This window comes from Mixophyes fleayi, chromosome 4, assembly GCF_038048845.1.
Source record: "Mixophyes fleayi isolate aMixFle1 chromosome 4, aMixFle1.hap1, whole genome shotgun sequence".
In the NCBI taxonomy this organism is placed as follows: domain Eukaryota; kingdom Metazoa; phylum Chordata; class Amphibia; order Anura; family Limnodynastidae; genus Mixophyes; species Mixophyes fleayi.
The window spans coordinates 222,879,569-222,901,841 of NC_134405.1; the positions used below are offsets into that span (position 1 = coordinate 222,879,569).

At 35.3% G+C, this 22,273-nt stretch overlaps 1 protein-coding gene across 3 annotated transcripts in view; it reads right to left on the bottom strand.

Moving 5' to 3' along the window:
• MGAT4C (MGAT4 family member C) overlaps positions 1-22,273 on the bottom strand; it is a 128,422-nt gene that overhangs the window by 91,900 nt on the left and 14,249 nt on the right. The window contains exon 1 of one of the 3 annotated variants that reach the window (XM_075205323.1): positions 1,486-1,554. The exons of the other annotated variants lie outside the window; for them this stretch is intronic. The gene's annotated coding sequence lies outside the window, so the exon portion shown is untranslated. Of the gene's footprint in view, positions 1-1,485; positions 1,555-22,273 lie in introns of those variants that run through there. 3 annotated transcript variants of the gene reach the window in all.

The window sequence follows — 22,273 nt, forward strand, 5'->3', positions numbered from 1 at the left end:
CATTCACAGAACAATCTTACCTCCTTATGTATACAAATAGCATGAACACAAAGTAAAAAGAAATATAATTACAGGGGAAAAACCAATACCTGCAGTTAAATTACAGAATACACAGGATATTTATCGTAGCAACATTTAAATATGTTTAACGTATTTTCGATCTTTTAATATAAAATATAAAGTGTGAATAGGCTAATTAATGTATCAAACATTAAATTACAATGAGTTTGGTATCATTATGTTTGCAATCGCATGAGAATATTTCCGGTATTATTTATGTAGCGTTAGCACGCCTGACCACCTCAAAGAACACTGAAGGGTGGAATCAGCCAATGGGATGTTGAGTTCTTGAGAGGTCATAATCCATCGACCTATGAATGTGGACCTTAATACTGTAACTGTGTATTTTTGTCATCTCACTGCTTTTTACAACTGTACAGTATATAAATTGTTCACCTCTGGCTTTGGAAACCAAAGTGTTCTGACAGAAGCTTGTGTTGGTGGCAACTGCGCAAACAATGCATTCAATACTTTGCCCTGTAATCTATTATGCAAATAATACCTTTGTGCTTTGGAGCCACAGTGATCACATCGGAGAAGCTTTATTTTATATGATACACACGGACATATCAGGCAATAACTAAACAAACTTTACTGTTCCTTGCCACAGGTGAGAAGACTTCCCCATACTCATTTTAAGATCTTTGAGTAAATCCCTTTGCAACACGATTAGCATTGTAACTGGCAATAAATTTGTATTTAATTTTTTACTGAAAGCCCATTTGTTTTTATTTTTTAATGGTGGCTTGGTCTATTGACAACACTCCAGATTTTGTTTACAATATTACCAATTTTCCAAGTCATCATAGAATTTTGGTTCCTGCAAATTTTGTGGTTCTGAGAATGCCATGTTGGCATATTCTTCGCTAAATCTCAGACAGGGGGAGCCTTCTCTGCCAGCTCCCTATTTGGATAATTTATGAAATAATCAAACAGTCAAACATTATATCACTTCTATTTTGTCAGGAAACCGCTCCTAACTATCTTTACATGTCACACATGACACTCTGTGCACTCGTGGCTCGGAAGTTTACTGTAAGGGGACACACAGGGTTCCTGCCTAAATCTTGGACTCACTTAGGTTACAGATTTATCTGGACCCTTCCCCAACACAGGCACACACTTCCACACCTCTCTTCAACTTACACCATCTACGTATAATGCCCATAGAAAATCTATGACTTAATTACTCAAATGCACACACTCTGCCCTCTGATAGCTAAAAGAGATAACACTTCCCACACTGGTATTTAAAGGGTTAACATAGTTTCGAACAATAAGGACAGCACTTATTACATTTTAGATTTAATATGCAAAAAAAGTACAATGCTTACAGGATATTAAAACAATATATAAAATATGACAGAACATAAGCAAAACATGTAAAATAAAAGGGAGAAAGTTAAAGAGTATAAGCTTACATACCAGTTGTGTACTCTGCACCAAGGGAAATTGTCTTGAAAGATGGACAGCGTATCAATGTTGATTAATTTCAGACAATATCCTATAAATGGTTACCTCTCCTATAGACACTTTTTCTACCTGTCCCCTCCTCTTTGGGTTGGGTTCCAAGGGATGCCTGTGACACAGACTTACAATCACAATTGACATCTTCCCTGTTTAATCCCAAATGCTAAAATGTAACATATCTTTTCTGGGGAGTGTCACACAGACTGAATTTTGTCATTAATAAACCCAATACAAATTTACCAATCTACAGATACCAAACAGAGATAGGTCAAGTATATTAGTTGAGCTGATACACAATTCCTCTTATTCTTTGTGTGAGTTTTGTTTATTACATATGGGCTGCTTTATTTGATGTAAGGACATCATAATATTTATGAATATGTGGTGATCACTACCTATATTAATTGTAAGTGGTATTTTGGAAATAGAATTGCATTTGTCTTTATAAAATATAACAAGCCATCGTGTGGTCACAGCCCATGTCTCCATGTGTAAGACCCCCTGCTAGGTTGATTCCTTAAAGTCTATTCAGGTGCCAAAAACCAATCCAGTACTAGAACAAAGCTTACCACATGAGGTCTTAGAATCTGTCCATTTCCCCTAAAGGTGACAATGCTCTCTTGTAGTTCCTTAGTCTGCAATGCCACAGAATAAAAACAGGACAGTATTACAGGCCTCACATTTTACATATTGAGTTAAGTATCTAACCTTGTGAGAGCAGGCTTTGCTTTGAAATAATTTTCATTACCCTCTAGCTTACTAAATTGATTAGTTTGATATACAGTATGTACAATGCAGTCCGTTATGATTATGCTTTATTCAGCACAGTTATGTTATGGGTTAATTCGTATAACTGTAATTCTTCCCTTAAGGTTTAAATTTATTACTTCTCACAAAAGTTTTTTTCTGCTGCTGGTTGTAAAGTAGATGTACATGAAGGTGCAGGTATGTCAAGTATTACTACTTTTTCTTCAACTTCACATTCTGTCTTTTTGAGTAGGTTATGCTGTTTCTTGAAATATGAAGTCTCTGGATCTCTTTTACAATGTCCCAAAGCATGTAGCCTTTTCATATGCTTTGCATGCAGACACCCTAAGATGACCGATATTAGGCTTTCTTCCAGACCACTCTTTAAATGGTGTATTACCCTTACTGCAACATTGGGTGTATAGTTTTTTAAATAAACCGCTGTTTGTACTGCTTCAGCCCAAAACTTATTTTCTAGCCCAGCATCATTTGACATCATACCTGCTCTTTCAATTATTGTATGATATGCATGCTCTCTTACACCATTTTGTTCAGGACTGTGTGACATTGTCAACTGATGTTGAATTCCACGATTTTTCAGAACATCAATACGGTTCTTATTTGTGTATTTTCCTCCATTATCAAATATCATTGTGGAAGAAGGAAGGAAGATGGGAACAGCAGGGATGACGTGGAATGGGTATTTTGAGTATTTTCTGAGAAATCTGTGAATAGCTTCTACCGCACTTCTGGGTGCCGCGGGGTTTAAACAAGAAATTCAACTTCAAATCAGGGGAAAACTCAAGTATAGCAAAGTCCTGTATTTGAATTGAGGTGAAAATGTGTACTCCAGATGTGAGCACCTGTAGTACACACCTTTGTCCACATTAAAACCTTTCTACGCCATTACCCTCTAATTAACACGCTTGAACATTTTTCCTATATGTATTCACTAACTGTAATATCCTCATCTTGTCACCAGGAAATAAATTGTCACACATCTTACAGTCATCTTTCCTATCTTTCTCTCTTTCTGCTTCTATTAGCTGTTAATATACCACCAAATCCATGTCCCCCGCACATCTACCCTACATTTATATTTTATTTAGAACACTACAGAATTCCTGCTGACCTCAAACACGTCACCTGTCTCCCACCTTTTTCAAAGTCTTTTAAATTTGCTCTATAGAATGCATGATCTGTTTGTGGCAAACTTAATTTCATACTTACATCCTCTTCCTCTCAAACAACCTCAACTTTCTGGCAATAACAGAAACATGACATACACGATCAGACAAGGAGGTGGAGTTAGACTATTTATTTTCCCACATTGCACAGTTCTTCAAAATGTCCCATCACTCATATCGTTTAAAGTACATGCTATTCAGATTTTCAACCCATTCTCTATGTGTGTTTCCGTGATCTCTTGCCTCCCTGGACCACACCAACGATTTTTGAAGATTACCCTGCATGGCTCCCTCATTTTTTATCCTCTGGCATCCTCACTATCATCATGGGTCCTTTTAACATCCACATTGATAAACTTGCATTCTACTTGTGCCTCCAAAATACTCTCTTTAACTTACTCCATCTGCTTCTCCCAATGGAATGATTCCCCTACTCTTTGGAATGCCACTGTCTTGATATTATTTTCTCTAGACTATGCTCAATTTCAGATGTCTTTAACACTTCCTTCCCCCCTCTCAGATCATCACCTTATCAGCTATAAGCTCTTCTCCAGTACTTTAACTTCTCTGATGTAAAATTCCTTATACCTGCAGAAATCTTAGCTTTATTCATTTTCAACAGTTTTCCACCACTCGCCAACACTTTCTCTCCCTAATTTCTACATCATCGTCTCCTGACATGGCAGCACCACATTTTAACCAAACCCTAGCACAGACCTTAAAGTGGCTCCCTCTACTCTTTATACTCTGTCTTTATACTACTACAGTAACACAACATCTTGAGAAGTGTTCTTGAAAAGTAGAACGTCATAAATCTCGTACCGCTAATGATTTCTTCACATATAATATCTAACATTCCTATTGAAATTCTCTGCACACAGCTAAACAAATATACTTCCAATCTCTCATCTCTGCTCAGGCTTCAAAACCCAAACACCTTTTAACACACTTAAATCTCTTCTCAACTCTCCCACTCCCACTTGAAACCCTCCCACTACTATCAGTGCCCAAGTTCTTTTTTCCTACTTAAAAGACAAGATTGATAAGACTTGAAACGGAATCTTCATCCTCAACAAACAACCACCTCAATTCCTGGCACCTTCTGGCCCCTTCTCTTCTTTTGATCCAACAAATAAATATGAAGTGTCTACTCTATTTTTATCTTCCTACTCTTCTACCTGTTCTCTTGATTCTATACGCCCACAAATCAGTAGATATATCTTCTGTGCTCATCCCAACCTAAACTAAAATCTGTCATTTCTTTCTCTACTAGTATCTTTCCATCATTATTCAAGCATGCGGTGATCTCTCCTATTTTAAAAAAATAAAATTCTGACCCTAACTCAAAATTACCATCCCATCTCTCAGCTACCATGCCCATCTAAGCTTCTCGTGAGAATTGTCTACACCCACCTCACACGTTTTTTTCCCTCACATAAACTATTACATACTATTCAGTCAGTTTTTCATTCCCAACCCTTCTTAGGGACTACACTGACAAAGTTTGGCAATTATTTGATCATTGCTAAATCTAAAGTCCAATACTTGCTTCTAATTCGCCTGGATCTTTCTGCTGCATTTGACTGTTGACCACTCTCTTTTCATATAAATGCTACAATTCCTATGTCTCCAGTACACTGTCCTATCCTGGTTTTCATCCTACCTTACTTATCACTCTTTCAGTGTTAGTTTCTCTGGATCCAGCTCATCTCACTTTCTTTGTCAGCTGGAGTAGCACAAGGCTCAATCTTTGGTCCTCTGCTTTTCTTTAGCTATACCACTTCTCTTGGAAACTAATAAGCCCCTTTGGATTTCAGTATCATCTCTATGCTGATAATACCCAGATGTATCTATCTTCTCTGATCTTTCATCATCTGTGTTGCTGACTGCCATTCTGCCATCTCTACTTGGATGTCCTTTTGACAACTTAAACGTAATCTTGAAAAGAGCTAATGATATTCCCACCTGCCAACAGACGTTAGCTACCTGACATCTCAATTTCTGTTGACAACATGACAATAAATCCTATTCTCGCTGATCTTTGGTGATCCTTGGCTCAAAACTATACTTTGTTCCCCACATCCAATCTATATCTACATCTTGTTACATAAAAATATATACAAAATACGGGCATATCTCACACAAATCTCTGCAAAAACTTTAATTGATACCCTCATCATATTCTATATTGACTATTGCAATGCCACCCTTACTGGTCTTTCCTGAATTTCATCCCTACAATCTCTTTTGCATGCAGCAACTAGATTGATTTTCCTTGCAAATCGTTCTTCCACTGTTGGCCAACTCTGTCATTCTCTGCATTGGTTGCCTATTTATTACCAAATCCAATACAAAATATTTCTGCTAGCTTACAAAGCCATCAACAAAACTGCATCAACATAAAACTTTTCAGTGATTTTAAGATACTGTGTGTGACTCTATTCTATTCTTATCCTCAGTAAAGGAAGCAGGGTAGAATATTCTCCTCAATATTGGAAAATTTGGCTGATCTCCAGTAAGAATAATAAAATTCAGGATTGGGCACAAAGTTACTACAGCAACTACTGACTCAGATAATCACAAAGAAACTGTCAGTTATTATTAGATTGTAAGTGCCTACTGATAGTTAAAAATATATATTCATCTGTAGCAATTAAATCTGAGCCTACTTCACTCGCAGCAGCTAATATGCTATCTCAACTCTAAGAATGAATGGTGACGGGGGTGATTTACTATCTTCCTACTGGAATCTACATTGGGGTTTGGGCAAAATCGCCTATTATCAAAATCTCAAATTGGCATGATCACCATTTTTTACTATTCCCATAATATTTAGCACGTAGAAGTGTCACACACAGTAAATGTCAATGCGCGTTTCGCTGTGTAGCTTTCTCCAGGCAAAAGGAGTGTGCAAAATTATCACTAGTGCGACTTATTTGATACATGTTCCCAACAATGTATAAGGTTATTATTCTCTACTATGCAACCATTTATTTTCTTTTTTCCCCTTTAAAAAGATAACTTAAAAAGTAAAGCAAATGATCTAGTTCTCGAACAAAGAGGAAATTTTCAGTTTTTAGTGTGAATGTATTTTAATAAAACTGTCCCTTTATAGATGCAAATTATCTTTGGCATCTTCTAACCAAACAGAACAATAGCCTTCTGATTTCACTGTATTTTTTGTCTATCTACCCCAATCAACATCACTTAACCAATAAAGACATCACTAAACATCCAATGGATGTAAATTCCACAGAGGAGCTATAGTGTGTCTAATATTGGTAATTGATTTGATACATCTCAATGAGTGTGTCACCTGAAAATGAACACCATGCCCTATATTAATCCAGTAGAAATTGATTAGATCATAATTAAGCATGTTGGTAAATGCAGTTTGACGATGATCACATATAAGCGTTCTCAACTTGTGTGTGAGTTCACCTTCAGAACACACAAACAGGTTCTATTTATGCTGTGATCAATCCTATTGGCTGGATCTTATCCAATTCGGCCACTACATGTGAATCAGCACTTATTACGAGCAGAAGGATTGGCTCGTGTGTGGCCAGCTTAAGTTGACAGAATATTAGACAACTTGGGTATCTTGCAAAAATCATTCTGTACAATATGTCTAACAAAACAGGGTCTCACTGGACTGAGAACTTTTTATTCATCACCCATTTCTCACAGTTTAATGTCCTTTTTAATCCTTTGCCCAGTCTAAGTATATACACCAGTGCATTTGTGTATTATGTGTATTGGTATTTTATGCTATTATGTACATTTTGCCCTTATTATTACCTGCAATATTGTATGTATTAGAAATATAAAGACTGTTGTCATATTGTGTGAAAAAAGCAAGACAGCAGAAGCCATTTTCCTTGTGTTAGCTAAGGTATTTACCATTTGTCTCAAATGTCAATTGTTATAAGGAGTGGCTTAGGTGGGTTGTAATCAGAACCGTGTCTGAGTGCCTGTTAAGATAGCTAGCTGGCAGCCCAAGTTAATTAGCTAGGTGAACAGATAATCTGAGAGGTAATTAGGTTAGCACTTCTAGATGAAATATAATGTGTCTCCGCAGTACTATACTGGTTAACATAGCATCAGGAAATGTATTAATATGTATCAATATAAATGCTATTGTAGCAAAATGTATCTCAGACTTAGATTGTGTAATGCTGCAGATACAATGCTTTTAAATGTCTTAATGTTTCATGCAAATATGAAGTGTCATGTTATTCTCTGATGTAATATTATTACTCTTTCTTGAGTTTATCCAGCCAAAAAGCTAATTCAGTCAAGCCAATCTACTGTATAATTAAGATAACAGTTACAGTATATCTAACAGTTAAATAATTGAAGTGTCCACTGATAGACCCATGCTGAAAGGGGGAGGATTGGGATATATTGACCCTACTCCCTGGGTAGAAAGCAGGAGAGCAGTATGTCAATGGAGCCATTCTGTCTTGGAGGATCCTGGTCTATGTGACACCAGCACAAAGGACTCTGGGCCAGGCATTGTGGTGCTGCCAGGACATGGTCTGTTTGAGCCAGTATCCCAGAGATTGTCTAGCTAAATGGTAGTGGTAATATTGCGGGAGGATAAGACTCTGAAGAGAGACTGTTAGAGGGTACACACTACCATTTACCATGTACCTTGTGAACGTCTTATGGTGTTGTGCTGTCATAATAAAGCCTTATTTTGGATATATTCTGGTCTGCCCGAATGAGTTGAATCCCACAGAGGGTAACCACCGTCCCAGCTAAGGGTGGTTTCCTCGCAGTAGGAAAAACATAATTTAATTTAATGTTTTTATTCTCCCCATAAACCTAAATAAAAATGCTATATATGATCTGAACAATATTTATTTAATCTATTGTAAATACTTAACTTTAAGTTGCGTGGTGAACACCATAATATTTGTACATACTGCAGCAGAAGGATCCCTCTCCTGTCTCTGGCTGGTTTCTATTACTTGCAAACAAAAATATACAAGGCATATAAAAAGAATACAAAACATATAACAAGGTTATGGTAATTATTCAGTATATATTCTTCTTACAAGCTTACGACTTACTACAAGCGTCTGGTATAGTTTAATAAATAAGAATGCTTCAGCAGTTTCTCTATATCTGCAGCATTTTTTTTTCACAAGGAAGTTCATATACAAGGGACAACCTCTAAGCAATTAGAGCATTAGAATGTTGGCAGCATTTAAGGTTATGTTAGGAGAAGAGTACACTGATCTTTAGTCTTGTGACAGGGAATGAACTGTTCACACATGTGATTGAGTAATTAAATGATGTCGGGAGGAAACTTGAGGCAAACAGGGAACCACAAGCTTAAAGTTAGATAGTGGAAGGACATTGTATCCAAGGAACTTGTAGGTTGCAGAGTGGCTTTGAATTCTGATGGAGCACATGGCCAGTGACAGACAGATAGTATAAAAAAGCTGGTGTGAGGAGAGGAGTGTGACTGACTTTCTCAGCCCACACAAGGCATCAATGACCTCAGTGCATTTCTAATACCACAACACACAGTGGATTTCAAAGTAAATAACAATAAATAAATTAGGGGCTGGGCTTTATTACGAGATGACCAGTGACCTTCATAGCCAGTATAGTTTTGACTCATGTTATTTACTGCTGAACATTGGAAGCAATGTCCAAGCTATGAAATGTAAGTAAATTACATTCAGCAACACTATGAATATTATTATTATTGTTTTTCATCTGTTTGATGGGGTTGTCTATTTGGGGATGGTGAGTTGTGGTAAAAATAATTTGCAGTTTTCTGGACATAAATCTGGTATTCCTACTACACATGATAGGATTTTATCAGGAAATCTTATAGCCCTATAGAAAAATACAAAAGAACAAAATGCACCTCCTAGTGCAGCACCTATGATTTATAACCTTATTTATAAAAAAAATTGCGTACAGCATAGTCATAGATCATTAGCAGTCCATCTGTAAACTATGGAAATGCGATACTTCTCAGCTTTGTGTATCCAGGCTCATTGATGGGTAACAACAAGAAATCCCCTGCGTTTGATAGGCTGGTACAGTAATCACACTAATATGCGTTATCCATTGATGGATAAAAAGAATGGAAGGAGAAAAGAAAAAACAATAGGGCAATACTGTTTTTCTGGAAACACCAGTGGTGACATGATCAGGTCCAGCTGACCACTTCAGTGCTCTAACAAATCACCACTGAAAAATTCCCTATGTACCGGCATTCATACAATTGAGTGCTTATCTCCTCTTTTATGTCTATTTGTGTCTAATTCTCTTTGGTGTATTCCACATCACTTAATAAAAATAAAAGATATATAATAGGCACATAATGTAGTAAACATTTATTAATCAAACAAAATCAATAATGCACATACATCAAACAGATGAATAAAAAGACTTAGCTGAATAAAATGTCCTTCAAATCTCTTAAGCAGTGAAGGGAAATTCTTGTCACCATACAGTTCTCAGCTTTAGAATAAGGTTAGATGATAGGGTACCAGGGTGATCCCAATGTGTTTCATCCCTTAAGTGGACTTCTTAAGGGGGTATCAAGAGACAATTTGGATATAAGGTAACATTTTCCAGACACAAATGTTTTAAACCTGGGTCTATCTGTAGAAATTAGGAACAGTGGTTGGTGACAGGAGCAGTTTGATAGTAAGCAGTGACAGTGGTATATTATCCTAAGCCCTTGCACACAAGAATCCTATAGCCCTGTTGTATTGCTTTGGTAGGCATCAATATTTGAGCAGTGACCCAGAGGGATGTTAATAGAAAATGTACCCCTTAGAGAAGAAATAGTGAACAATGTGCTTCTTTATAGAGAAGCACATTGAATCTATTTTTTGATACAGTTAAATCTAAGATACAAAAGAAAATATTGGACTAGTCATACATAGAAATCTTGTACTAGCGTATTCATCTAGGTTTGTCAGGAGTCTAACATATGTGTTATTTCAATATTTGTGATTTCAAAGTGTAGTTTTAAAGTACGTACAAGTCTGTCCTGGGTAAACCGTGGAACATGGATGTGGAAGTCCTGGACATTTCAGTTAGGAAAATGTATTTCTGAGTGTAAGTGAGATTTGTTTTAATTTGATTTATTGGACTAAAATTTCAGGTTGTAAACGAACAGAAAGAGATAGAACAAACATAGGTAAATGGCTGGCATAGGGGTAAAAATATATTTGACTTTAGCATTGACTAGAAAGTTGTTCCTTTATCTTTTAGTACCTCATGCATTATGGCATATATTCAATTTTTTATGCTAGACTAAAGTTTTTGTTTCAGATTATTGTTCTATTTTCGTAAGCACAACAACCAGCATATCTGTTTACTTTTTTGAAAGGGGATATAAAACCATTTATTAAGCTTGAAGATTATAACTGAGCACCTGAATATATGGATATTATTTCATTTTGCAATCAACGAAAACAGTGCACACAGCTGTAACTATTATTGGAAAAACAACAAAGATCCGCATTACCAACCTGCAAATTGTTGCCATCAGTAGGTACAGGCCATAAGTATCTGCTTAAACAGTCACATTCCCTGAAACTACAGTGTTGCAAAAATCAAAATTGTGGTTTACTAAAACACATTTCTTTGATTGACTGATCCTCAAAATGATTATACATCTCTAGGTAGTGCAAGACTTATTATGCATTCACATGGGTGGAATGAAATTAATTCTTGTTAGGATCAGCAAAGTCAAGCTAGACAAACACAGTCTGTTGACTGACTATGTCTAATCCTCAGGGTACTGTCCTCAGCAAGCTAGTGAATGCTATCAGCGATTATCAAAGCCACTGTTAAGAAAATGTGAATATGGTTTTGTGTCTGGGGATCATGTTTTGCATAGAGTGCTAGAAAGTAATAATAAACAGAGTGCTCTAAATTTAGAAATGTAAGTATTTTAAAGTTCAAACTTTTATATTTAAAAATAAAGCTAATTCTTTTGTAAATGGGTATATGTTTAAAGTGGTATATCGTTTAAATTTCAGCTCTGAGTGCTTACCAAATGCAACAAATGCTTACTATAATTCGCACAAGACAGATACAAGTGGTTAGAAATATTTTGAAATGCAACACTATATGAAGCACCTGAAAACCTATTGAAAACAAGAAACAGCCAATCAGAATGTAGTGATCCATCACATGGTCTCATATTTCAATAAATCCTTCCCATAGATACATTTTGCCATTCTATTGTACTGTAGTGACAGAGAAGCATTATGCTACTGCTTTTGCTACAACAAGTACTGCCTGACCACTAACAGCATGATACTCAATGCCACTAGAAGAAGTGGACAAAAAATGGTTGGACATTTGCAGGTTTCTCAATGTTATAAGGATCTGGTTAATAAACAAATGGGATTCCGGGTGAAAACTGAGCTCTTCTAAGGCCCTTAATTATAATCTCTATGTTAAATAATAATACCTAAAAATATAATCAGATATAATAAATACACATACGTTTAAAATAAAATGTTATTTGAACAAATTGCATGCACAACAATCATCCATATAACCAACAAATTAATGAAAAGAGCTCCATAATGATTTAACCCACCCTAGATACACTCTTTATTGTTTAATTTTATTTACATTTGTTGAGCCAGAGGAGCCTAAAATGATAAAAATAAAATCAAGCTATATAAACCATTCCACCCCATAAACATTAATATGATTGTTTGACCATTTTAAAAATATTTTAAAGAGTTAAACCTATTTTGACCTGGAGCAAAATTATATATATAAAGCTACCAACAGATCATGTTTTAAGGATTTCTCTCTGTAGAAACAGGTAGGAAAATTACTGACCCAGAAAAATAGATTAACTCATCTGTACATGATTAAAGGTATCCTGTAAACATGAACTGTTGGTAGCTCTTGAGGACTGAGTTTGAGCACCACTGAATTACAGTATCCATACACCATATAATGTGAAAAGAGCATTATATAATATACAGGTGCAGACTTACTTTTCTTTGAAAAAAATATTAAATGTACCTGTGTGGAGTATATTTGCATAACCTGTACAGTATGATACATGCAGGACAGGGCATCAAAGCATAGTTTAATTTATAAACAAAACCTATGGGACATAGTTTTACTACAGAAACTAAGTAGATTAGTTGAACAAGCATTGTGTCCCTCTACCAGTGTCAGAAAGACACTTACTTTATCCCGCAGGGTCCAAGGATGGCATAAAGCAAGCTCTAATCCCCTCCTTTGACTTACAGACACAAACATACACAATGTTTTCATTCCCCTTCCCCTATCTTAGCAGCTGGGACCAGGTAATTGAGAGGAAGTAACATCATCAGGTAGGACTACAAAATATGTTTGACTCTTCATTGCTTAGAAATCATTCCCTGAGTATTTCCTGGTATTTGTGTTACTTTTGATTAATTCTGCTGCCAAAACTAAGCAACTTTTTGTAAACTTAGACTGTTTATTGACTTTTTTCTATATTACAGCCTGTCCAGACCTCAGATTTGTATTGAATTTGCACATCTCCTACAGTCAGTGTAAATTAGTAAGTTGAGAGGGAGGACAATTTATGATGTGCTGGCAAATCAAAACAGGCAATATGTATTTGGGAATTTGGGATTTTGTGCTCCTGCTTTGCAAATTATAAACATATCTATACTTTAATTTGTGAAGGAAAACATATATATTTATAACTTTTAATTCTAGATTTAAGGATTAAATATTCTCTTTCCCTTTATGTTAAATGGGCAGATATGAAGTTATGATGAGGGCAATAGTGTGTTTGCATCCTATCTACATGGCAGTCAGTTTTCTGGCATCTTAAAACTATAAAAACATATCAAATCTATCTTTATCTATACTGGGCTTCTTCTTCTTCTTCTAATTTGTTGGGTCCAATTTTCTATTAGACAAATGTGTCGCTACTCTGTAGATGAATACCAACAATAAGATGTAGCCTGTGAAAAGTGACACTTTCCAATATAAATTAATGAATTTATTGATTGTTTAAAAAAACATGTATCAAGCTTTTATGTTGGACTCTTATGAAAGAAGTATACTTTGTTCTAGCCTTAGGATTTATAATTACATGTATTTTTCCAGTTTTATCCTTTTGATCATGGGCGGACTGGATATTATGATGAGGAAATGACTCTGTAACTTGGCACTCCAATCTTTGAGTGGGTGGCAGCCAACTGGTCCTTTCTAAGGGACCAGTATTATTTAAACTGCCATATCATGACATTCCCTATACCCCTGAGGGAGCCAGAGAGACAAAACGCGTCGGTTACTTAACTGGGACTTACCTGTGGATCTTTTACCAGTATCTGTGGGACTTTTTCCTGACCAGAGTCCACATATGGACATCTTTACTGTTAGGGATTGAAGATAAGCTGCTATTACTTGTTTTAAATATCTGACTATTTTCATGTCCTTCTTTTTAATATGTATTAAAGCTTTTTGAGATTTTATACTGGCAGCTATCTGGTTTCATAATTTTTGCTTGAATTTGCGATATTGGGTATGCATATACTCTTACAGTGAATTTCCCTATGCGTGTGTTTTTAGAAGTGTATTACACTATATTCATTCTACTTCTGTGGTATTTTTCAGCCCCTTCTACTTTTCAATGGAGCTAAGTTTCCCATATGGATCCACTGCTATGGATTTGAAAGAAAATGTTCGCTTCATAAAGTGTTCAGTTTCTAGAGATAAGATTCTATTTATTATCATTTTGGTTGCAGCTATTGCACAACACTATATATGGATATTTGCTATCTTATTTATTACACTATGTTTGGCGTTTTCGTTTTTTGTGTTTTACTTTAGATTAATGCACCTGCAAATAGGTGTAAAAAGAGAAGTGGCAGTCTTACTGTATGTTTGTATATTGTTTCGTATAATCATGATTTATTATATTCACGATTAATGTATTGGATTGCCAGCTAGTACCACAAGCTTCATTTTTTTATATTGTTTAAGGTGGTCTGGGATTTTCTGTACAGATCCAGATATATTTAATTGTATGCTAACTACATTAACTCTAAATGAAGTAAACTTACCTTTATCATTATAACCCTTAATCACTTAAATATAAATCATATTAATTTCAAATATAAAATAGATCAATATTCATAAACATCAGACTCTGAGTGATATTAATATTTATTAAACAAATCAATTTTGCATCTTAATACTGTTTGAATCTTCCTTTGTGCTTTTGTGATGGGTTGTAGAGCTTTGCAAAAAGGCAAACAGGCTCCATTTGTATGTGTGCTCCATTAGGGCCATTTTAATAAAGGGACAAAGCCTTCCTAGAAATGAACCTTTGATAGGAAAGGCCTTAAAAGAACCTATATCAGCTCCCTGATGTCTAGGAAAAAAATAATCCATTTGTTTCAATAATAAAAATTTCAAGTTACTTGTCCAATGTCATCCTAATTTCTGGGACTTAGTAAAAATATATACTGACAGTGCTATTTTAATGTTTATTCTATAAAATGTTAAGCTTATTTACATAATAGCTGAATTTCAGTCTCATTGACTACAATATGGCTAGCTGAAAGCTATATCTGTTTTAATCAATAGCGAGGAAACTTAGTGAACATTTTAATTGAATCAAACTAGACAACAATAATTCCTTCGTAACATGTGTTGCTCCATTGCAATAATTTATGATATATTTTTTTTAGATTATTAATCATCACAATACTTTGTCTGCCATCAATAATTAAAGTGCTTTCGTGACTTCTTAATGTTTTATTTTGTCATGGATTTTGATCTGCTCATATGCAGTTTAATTGCTTTGCCGGTGTGAATTTGCATTGAAAAGCAGCTTACTAAATAACATATTCTTCTAACTGGATCCTTTGAAAATATTTTGCTCACTCTTTGTGAATTTATTTTTATCAAAATGTCTTGATAAAAAATCTTGATACTCTTGAAAAAAGACAATATGAATTTATGTTCTTCTGGTGCTTTGGACACAAACCTACCAGAGTTATGTAACATTTTAACTAAATCAGTTTTTCCATTTGTAAAAAGTGATTATACTATTTTCACCATTATACCTTATGCAATATTCTTATCCATTGTATGATTACATTGCATACTTCATATAGAATATTTTTGGACTTGATAGATACACTTTTCATTGAATATTTTTGGACTCAATAGATACACTTTTCATTGCATACTTTGAGTAAGTTAGCTACGTAATTACATGACCTAACACAGTGTTTCCCAACTCCAATCCTCATGTACCTCCAACAGCTCATGTTTTCAGGATTTCGTTAATCATGCAGAGGTGACTTAGTCTACTTGGCCGGGTCAGTAATTATCCCACCTGTTTCCACCAACAGAAATCCTCAAAACATGAGCTGTTGGGGGTGCATGAAGACTGGAGTTGAGAAACACTGACCTAACAGATCATTACAAGTAGCTTCATTCTCAGTTTTATTCAATTTATATATGGATATCATTGTTTTCTAATTAATTATGCATATGATGAATTGAAAGTTATCGTTTTTATACTTTTATAATTGATGCATTCTGAGTATTAAATAAAGCTTACTTCAGCATAGTGGGGTTTTTACAGTCCCATTCATCCCCATATGGTGCCAACTCCAAATTAGGATTTGTTATTCGTTCATACACAAACTGCAATAATGTAAGTAGATGAATAAACTGTGGAACTGATTGCTTGCATTGATGTCAAACAGCATTGTCAATATAATAACATTAACATACAAACTGTATCTTCCTGACTTTGTTGTTTACCAGCACTATGGAAAATATGATTTGTTATTTTTTCCATGCACTAACACTCCACTCCATTCTATCAAATATTCATATGTATATTAAATATATACATTTGTATTAATATAATCAGCAATGTTTATATTTTTTCCTATTTTTTCCTATTTTTCACTTCAATTTCCTGTAATATAGAAAACCTATACTGACATACAGGTTACTATAAAATCAGAATGCCTTAAGCTTCTTCTGTTGGATGACAACCCAATTTTTTTATTTATTTTTTTATATCTGAAGGCGCATCTAGGAGTGCAGATCCCTTAGCGTGCAGAATTACATGATGTGTTACACTTTGCATTGGTTCAAACCTTTTTATCTTAAATATATAAAATTAAATTGGAAAATTGGATTGGAATATTTTTTTTAATGTAGCGAGTTGGCTATCAAATGTTAAAAACATCTTTTCATTTTGTAATCAAACTTTTAGAACAAATTTTAACATCAATATTCAGTAATGAACTAAATTTTTGACAGATAATATAAGGCTTGACTAACTATAGAAGCAATTATGACATTGGGAGTGGTACACTCCCAATGAATGTCTTAGCTAGCACAAGAAATATTTTTCATATAATAGGGGAAACCATTGGTAATAACACTTTGTAGTATATATTATTGCAGAAAGGCATTATTGAGCTACTTATTTAACTGTGGTGTATCAATAGGAGTAGTTGTGTTAGCAAGCACACCATGCCCCCCTTGTGACCACAGTATACTTTACATGTTTGGGGCTGCGCTGTTCTTCCCCTAATTTTATGAACACCTAAGCACTATCTTGTTTGAGTAAACTAAGAAACAGATTCACTACAAATATATATAGAAATAACCGACATATAATCACATAATCCACATTTATAAAAAGAAGAGTTACAAGGCTTGTAATTTAAGGTGTGCATTCATACCATGTGGATTCAGTGTATTGAGCTTAAAAATCCAAATCTATCAAGGCTTTACCTCTGAAATAAGAACATATTTTACCAATGTTATTCTGTAACATTATGGGGCAAATTCAATTCCCTGCATTGTCCTTTAGAACAAAGTGTCCTGCACATGATTACAGTTACTACGGCAATTGCTGCGCATTATTACCGTCACTACGGTAATTTCTCCGCTGATTTTTGCTTGCAGCTCCCTGAGTCATGAGCAAAAATCTGCTTTAAAATTACCGTAGTAACAGTAATAATGCGCAGCAATTAACGTAGCAAATGTACTAGTGCGTGGGCCGAGTTGTTCTATAGAACAACGCAGGGAATTGAATTTGCTCCAATATCCTCCTACACTCCAAAAACATACTGATAATTAACGTGTGTGTGCGTTTTAGTTAGCTCATTATATATTGTAAATCTCCATTGGGGCAGGGGATGATGCAAATGATTACATTTTCTCTCTAAATCGCAGCATTATATCTAGATCCTATATAAATAACAGTTAATAAATACATGTGTTCAGAAATATCATATTTCTAAAGTTTTTCATAAAATTAGTTCTGACTGACATGACAATTTGATTCATTTAGTTAACAAAAATATTGTTAACATTTGGATGTTAATAATGCTAGAGAGCATTCAAATAATTTTCTGTTTGCTGAGGGACAAGCTTTGGTTTCATCAAAATGTCTTTATTATTTTGCATAACCGCAGTGTTCTGATTGTGTCGGTAAGCAAAATGTTTCACAAGTGTAATGTAAATTTTATGGAAAATGATATCATGTGATCTATTTTATACATTACAGTTTACAAACAGAACCATGTTTCTTTTTTCTTAGTGTGTTAAATCCATGTTTGCAAAATAATATTTTAAGGAGGATAAAACAAATATAAATTTGATGCTCATTTTTTTTTAAATTAGGAATTATTCTAAGTTTGTTTTCTATTGGTTACCTAGCAATTTAGCTCAACCTGTCAAAAAAAATAATAATAAGAAAAACCTACATAAAAAAATGTGCAAATAAAGAGGGTCATGCACAATAAAGTCACTTAAAATCACAGTGAAATAATCATATTTTTTATTGAAAATGATAATTGTATTTTAACATAGCAAAACTGACTTCAACAGTATCTCAAAACGAATATAGAAAAAACAAAATATGCAAACAGGTGACACATATCACAGGATTTTAGGAACTACATATACAAACATGCGAAAGAAAAACAATTACAGAACACTATCAGATACAACTAATAGCTACAAAGAGGGAAATATTTCAAAGATTTGAAAATAATCAATTTGTCAACAGATCAATTATCTCTACTTAATTGACAGTGTAATAATATTATCAGAGATTAATGCAACAATACAGTAAGTTTGGATAATCTTTGAATTTCAGTGACTTGCAAAAACATAATATGTGAATGCTTGTTTGTAACAAGTGTAACACCCCAGTGAGAGTGTGAATATTGTGCTTCCTGTAACGTATGAGGGTAGCATAATGCCTGAAGGGACATGATTGGAGCAGTGCGGGGCCCATGTGTTTAAGAGTATGTATTATTTGAATCCTCAGACCATCACCGCAGCACTCAAGTTTGTGTGTCTGTGCTTCATCTGAGAGACAGTTTTGGATACAGAAAGAAGTCCTAGGTGGCTGCTTTAGCAGTTCAGCCTGCCAGAGTCAGTTGAGTATGATTGCGCCCTGATTTGAATGTGTTGAAATCTGAGAGATGTTCTCCAGAACCGGGAAGTAGGGAGTCATTATAGCCCAGGGGTTGAGTCAGAAGTCTAGAAGGAAAGAGCTGTACTGAGAGGTAATAGCAGAATACTGTGACACCAGCCTGAATATGAGACTAGTATGAGAGCATAAGAGTCCATTTGGAGAGGCACCTGGGGGTAACCTCCATGCTGCATTTACTCGTTTCTTAAGTGCAATTATGGCAGAGGCAAGGTAGAGTTATACACTGAAAATACATATTAGCTACATTTATACATTTTAAAAGTTCACTTCCAAAACAGATAGAATATTGCTTTTGTTTTATTATGGTACCTTTATAAATAACAATAATATGAAACCATTTAGTTTATGCTACATTTTATTTTTGTATTTAGTAAGTAATAAATGTAATTAAAGATTGATAGAATAGTGCGGTTTCACAAAAAAAAGCCTCACATGTGAATTCAGTATACAGGAATAATACTTATTTATGTAGGTGCCAATTCTAACTTGACAATCTTATTATGCATCAGGTATACTGCTGGCATTTTAACAATGCTTATTGTAGAAAGTGATTTGCAGATTAAGACCTGTTTTTACTATGCCATGAAAACTGATTTTATTAATGCCAAAGCAATGCAATGTGTTCTTGACAGATAGACCACAATACAACTTGAGACTTACAACTATGATCTGTCTATATCATGGTATTTCACCAACCCAAATAAGTTGGCTAAATAAAATGTAAATGGTTCACTGAACAAAGTTCATCAATAATCAAGGACTGATGTTAACATATTCTTTATTATTAATAAGCCCTCTTGTTCTCTAAGCGTTCTTACTAAAATGTAATATATCTAATGCCCCCTGCTGTGTAAGAGACCCTTGTGACATGAGATTGATTGCAACCCCTTGGGTCATATTTAGAGTGCATGCATGACATGTGTGTTTAACGTGTGTGACTCTGGGTAACTAGGTTGAACTTAGAAAAAGTTTGAGACTTAAACCATTTAGACTATTTCCATATGTGAGTGATGTAGAATGAAACCAACTGTTCTTTATGTCCAAGTCTGGTCTATTGTGATTTCTATCGAAATGTGTTTTAGTTCTGGGAGGAATCCTTCTGAACACATAGAGAAGAGAAATCGGAGATGTCATTGGGAGTTGGGTGTGTTAAGACCGTGTGCATATACTGAGAAGGATACTGGTAATCTTTCCTGCATTTTAGTCCAAGTGTGTAAGTGTGAGTGTGGATACAGGTAGGAACAAGATAGACCTCTAAGATTTCCAGGTATAGCCTGAGAACAGAAAACAGAGTGAGATGAAGCCTGGAGATGTTTGAGTACATTGTGGTGAATGCAACTATGTAAAGGCCATGAAGTGAGAGAGTAAGCCTGACAATCCTATAATGCCAGAGCGCCTGCACTTGTGTGAAATGAGATTGCTGCTTATGTAACTAAGTGAACTGTGCTGGACTATAAAATAGGAAGATGAAAGTAAAGACCAACCCCATTTTATTACCAACAAAAGAGATGGTCTGGCACCCCTTAATTTCAACATTGGTAACTGTGCAACGCTATATCTGCTTTATCTATCTTTACAAATCTTGCTCTTTTAAAATTTGCGTTTGCAGGGAAGCCTGTTTGCTGTTCACCCACAGGAGCATTAGATGAGAGTACTGCAGAGGTATGTTTAATGGGTATATAAATAACCAGCAACCATGAGGCATTCAGGGGGTTAATTATAATTATTTGAAATACATAAATAGCATCTCAGTCAAATATATATATACATTTTTTTGAGGGGAACCAGCATTAATAATTTAGGACCTATGTCTGTTTTTGTGTAAAATCCGCATTTCCGTACTACGTATACATATATATCCAAATTTTGGCGCATCTTACACCGACCACTCCCTAAGCTTAGAAGCATGGACCTGGGGAGGAAGTAGAGGCCAAGTACAGTAAGGGCATGTTTAAGTTATTGTGACTGAGTTAGACCTGGGTGCAGGCACATAGTTATCACTTTTATTATTAACACTGTTCAAAATAAATAATGAAAAGAGAGCAGCTCTTTAAATTTCTCTATGTAAATTAGTGCAAAAGAAGAAATTTTCACCCCATATGCCATATCCATCAACAGTCTGGGACACCCTGCACCTGAAACCAAGTATTTGTGTGCATATTCCATTTCCTGCCTGACAGTGAATTTAATTGTGCCCACATACAGTACAGCAGAGTGTTGTCACTAACATTTAGAGATGCTTAGGTTCGGTTCCCGAAGATCCAAACACACCCAAACGTAGAAAAGTTTGCCTTTACAAGCCTTCGCCGCTTTAAATTTTAGCTGCACAGTCGCCGATCTCCCACGAGATGAAAAAAACAGACTTTGATATATTTACCCCCTGGTCTGGTCTAAAAGAATTGACCAAAAAACGTGACACCTCTGCCGTAACTCCACCTGATCCTACTATCAACATCCAAAGGATGGTGGAGGATTACTTTAACGGCAGCATAGAAATAGACACATCAGACAGTCCCTTTACTTACTGGGAGGAAAAAAAGGGAATTTGAAGCCCAATGTACCAACTCGCATGCACTGCCTAAGCTGCCCACCTTCCAGTATGTACTTGGAAAGAGTTTTCAGCACAGCCGGGAACCTTGTCAGCGATCGGCGTAGGAGGCTACTTCCTCAAAATGTGGAAAAAATTATGTTCATAAAAATGAACTTCAATTTCTTCCTTTCCCGCCAATTACATCTAAATACTGAAACTTCTGGTGGATTCCAGCGAGGATGAATAAATAATGTGTGAGGATGATGTACAAACTGATGAGGTTGAGGATGAGGCTGAGGATGATGACAACAATATAAAAAAAGAATTGACTAGAATTAGTGACACCTCTGCTGTAACTCCACCTGATCCTACTATCAACTATCAACATCCAAAGAATGGAGGAGGATTATTTTTAAAAAAATTGAACAGTATAAAGACAACAGTTTTATTAACAAAGAACAACGTTGCCTGCAGAAGTAAGCATGGATGTCTAAATAGACATGTACATGTATTACTCAAACCTTCCACTTTGCTGCTGTTTCATCAGTATTGCACAAAGTGTTTGTAATCTGCACTTTACATCAAAGGTACCTAAATATATTATAATTTTTGGGGAATTGAGGATGATTCGAAGCTCAGTGATGAAATTGCTTTTTGCTGTGAATTACAATGGCTCTTTTTAGTGAATTGTCTGGCACCCTGGATTGGTCTTGGTCTGATAAAAGCATGCATCCGGGAGGGTCAGCACTCGTCACCATGTCTTAGCTGTAGAATTACCAC